The sequence below is a fragment of the Propithecus coquereli genome, unplaced genomic scaffold, assembly GCF_000956105.1.
Source record: "Propithecus coquereli isolate 6110/MARCELLA unplaced genomic scaffold, Pcoq_1.0 Scaffold463, whole genome shotgun sequence".
Taxonomy (NCBI): Eukaryota; Metazoa; Chordata; class Mammalia; order Primates; family Indriidae; genus Propithecus; species Propithecus coquereli.
This window is the reverse complement of record NW_012150430.1, coordinates 464,769-468,472: the sequence shown is the minus strand read 5'-3', so window position 1 is coordinate 468,472 and position 3,704 is coordinate 464,769. Positions and strand designations below refer to the sequence as shown.

The 3,704-nt window shown below is 33.9% G+C and overlaps 1 protein-coding gene across 1 annotated transcript in view; it reads left to right on the top strand.

Moving 5' to 3' along the window:
* The window catches only part of LOC105819024 (contactin-6-like), a 167,612-nt gene that overhangs the window by 107,247 nt on the left and 56,661 nt on the right, over positions 1–3,704 (top strand). The gene's annotated exons all lie outside the window — the stretch shown is intronic.

The following is a 3,704-nucleotide window of genomic DNA, read 5'->3' as shown; positions in this document are numbered from 1 at the left end:
ATTGCCTCCTGGATGATAGAGATGACTATTTTGATGAAGTAATTTGAGTGGCTAATTAAGTCCAAATGATTAAATTCAGCAGTTGGTACCTTCTCATCTTTTCTATTAAAAACTAAATATATTCAATAAAAAGCAGTTAGCTGCTACACTTCACCTATCATTTAAAATGTCTCAAGGAAAATAAACACCCACCTCTAAGCCTGGAAGATATGTCTGCCAACTTGTCTGGAGCCTATTACGTTATGTCGACAATTGTCTGAAGCGCTCTGGGGAAATGTGACTGATAAAACTTGATATGTCAAAATCCAACCAGTGTGGCACATTTTGAAAAACTTCACTTCCTTAAGATTGTATTGTCATCAATTTTTGAGACAGAGATGGACTTAGTGTTTCAAGATATATGGTATGGTTATATTTAAGAACACAGTATTTTTCCAGCAAATTTTTGGCAATACTACACTGAAAAGAGTGAATGCTTTGTATTTGAAGAAATATCGTGTTCATTAAGGGGAAAAAAGATTGATTACACCATTTTACATTAAGGAATTATAGGTCATATGCATTAATTTTATTACAGCGGAAGATTAAAATATGATGAAGGATAGAAAAGTATTGCAGTTAAGACTTTTAGGTATGGAAAAATCCAAGAGGCATCAAATATGACATAGAAAGGATAGAAGACATCGGTAGTGATATGTAGTTTGTTGTTGTTGTTTAAAGCTTCTATAGAGTACTGGTGACCTGTGCTGGACCAATTGTTTTGCTGTTAAAATACAATGATAGGGATACTCACTCCGGAGGATAGGGGAAAAAAAAGTTAATGGCTAGATTCAACTGAATGAATAGTCTCTCTTCCTCAAATGTTTCTTAAACCTGTGGCATCATGATAGTCACTGTCCACCAATCATTGATGGAAGAAAAATAAAAAGTGAAGACTCACAAAAATATTAACTGAGAAACTCAGAAGCAACTAGACTGTGTTCAGGATATAACAACTGCATATTTCAGATGCGTTGTATGGCCATGTTTTCTGCTAGTTAGTTTCCTCCTTCTTATGATGGAAATAAGATGATCTACATTTTCAGATATTCCATAAAACGTATCACAATCCTCAGGTGCTCTGTTTTTTCTACAAGTCAAACACTAATTTTAAAAGATTGCTCAGTTTAAAAAAATAACCTGATTGACTTTTTTTTTTGTCTATTTTTAGTGTTTTTTTGCTGAGGATATTGAAACAAAATTATCCCACCCTGTATTCCTGGTTAACTTAATCAGTCCCACTCTTGCTTCTTCTGTACACTTTTCATCTTCTTACATACTATATAATTTATTTATTATACCAGTGGCTCTTGTCTTTCTTTCCCTTCTGGAATAGAAGCATAAAGAGGACAGGGATCTTTCGTTCATTTTAATCAATGATGAGCCACAAGTCCTAGAACATGGTCAGGAACTGTATGTGTCCAATAAATATTTACCAGTTTAATGAAAGGCTATTATCTTATACCTCTTAGTCCACAGGGATAATTCTCATCCTGACTTCCTTGCTCTAAAATCTGACAGTTGTCAATTTTTCAGGGTTTAAGCTTCTTAGGACACTTTGTGAAAAAGAACATCAAGGTTAAAAAACAACAACTTTTAAACACTTTCACTTTCCCAATTTTAGGGTTTGTAGTGTTATATTTCTAATAGACATAGACATGCTCACTCTGCTAAGGGGAGCAAGCATGAACCTCCATGAAAATCCAAATAACTTTAGGGAGAGAACTCACTGTTCTACTATTTATAGCACAGTACCAGAGGATAATTTATACATCCAAAATATTAATATAACTGAAGTCAATATGCATGATTATCAAGTTATTTTCAAGTATTTATATCTAATAATGGGAAGGAAATTTTGTTTGTTATTTTTTTAACATTCATGAAATATCCACATCCCAATTTAAGGAGATTTTGAGGTCTTTTGCTTCTTTGCCATTGACAAGAACTACCCTATACATATAAATATATACACAATTATGCAAATACATAAACAAAATAACAAATGTGTATACATAAAAACACGTATAAATGAAAACATTTTTAGAAACTGCTTTATTATTGATCTGTAACATATAATCTTTTTAAAATCATGTGACCACTGTGCAAACACAGTTCTAAGTCTATTGTTAGCACGTCTTCTTAGCTAGACTGCTGTCTCTGATTCCCTTTAATGTAGTAATGTTGAAAGTGTCAATGCCAAGGAACAACCTATTTTATAACCTGCAAATTTGAAGCTTAGTCTGGGGAAGAATTATAATAGTGTGCATTGATTCAACCATATTCCTGACTAGTCAGTGTATAGTCATCCGGTTGGTTGTTAAGATGGCTTAATATTTGTGTGTGGAGGGGGTGGCGCATAATGACAGTGACATCTGATTGTCATTACGGAGTCAAGTATACTTTTGTTTCTCAAACAAAAATCAGCGTACACTGACCTTAACTGTAATGGAGTGGTAAGGAGCAAATGAGAAATTTCAGTAAAGCTGATAAAACAATCATCTCTCTTTGAATTTACTTATCAGTCTCAGTCATGCAAGAAATGTTGTTGTTAGATAACGTGTAAAAAGATAATAGTTACAAAAGTCAGATATTTTCCAGCTTAGTTTTTAGCTGATATGGCTTATCTGTGTTAAGAGGATTCTAAAGTTATCTGCACTGTGTGTTGGAAATTTCTATTTCCCTAATACAGCAGAGCGAGGCAATTTTCCATTCAAACATTGTGAGTGCAATTAGTTGCAGCCTTGCCAGAGCCTCTGAAAATGCCCAGTATAATTTGAGGACATGTTCCATAGGCACAAACGGGGAATCAAAAGGAAAGAGAGTTTAAGTGTTTTCATTTTGGAGGACGGAGATTAAAATTACAATGTGTACATACACTAAGAGGTATATGAAAACCACATAAAAGGGGAAATTATTTGATCTGGCATTTGGAAAATTATTAAAAAGCAGAATAACAGCAGGCTATAAAAATGATCTTGTTTGCAGGCAACATTTGTTTTTGTTTCCCCACTGGAGAAGTTTTGGATGTTCAATTATAGGCCTCATTGCTTCAGCATTATTTTCAACTGAAATGTCGGAACTTGGAAAAGCATATCTAATGTGCAAATTAAGTTTATTGCTGCTCATTTAGTTGTTTATTCTTTGTGATAGAAGTCTTTATTATACCAGCATACAGAGTGGCCTATCCATTTTCTCCAGAAGAAAAAGAGTATTCTCTAATATGGGTCTACATTTACTAAGAGTAATACCCAAGATAGGTAGGTCATTGTAGGGATTGTGGCTTTAAAAGGCAGTTTAAAGTATTTCAGATACTGAGACCAGCTTTATCGAGAAGCCCAGCTTGATTGAGCAAACCAAAAGTACAATTTCAGAGACACGGCAAGACATACTGGAAGACATTCATCATATTGTAGTTGGTGGTTGAAAACACTGGAGAAGTCTCCCAGTAGTGCTAATATCTCCCCCAAAATGTTCAATTCCACACCCCAATTTTCTACAAAGAATGATTTAAAGCATTTTGATAGAAAGAAGAATTTGACTTAAAAATCACTGATGGTGAAAATTATTTGCAAGGTGAGAAAATATAGAATTGAATTATTATACTGGTCAGAATGAAATTGTCTTTCCCCTTCCAATAATGAAAATGAGGTTGAGTGAATTTT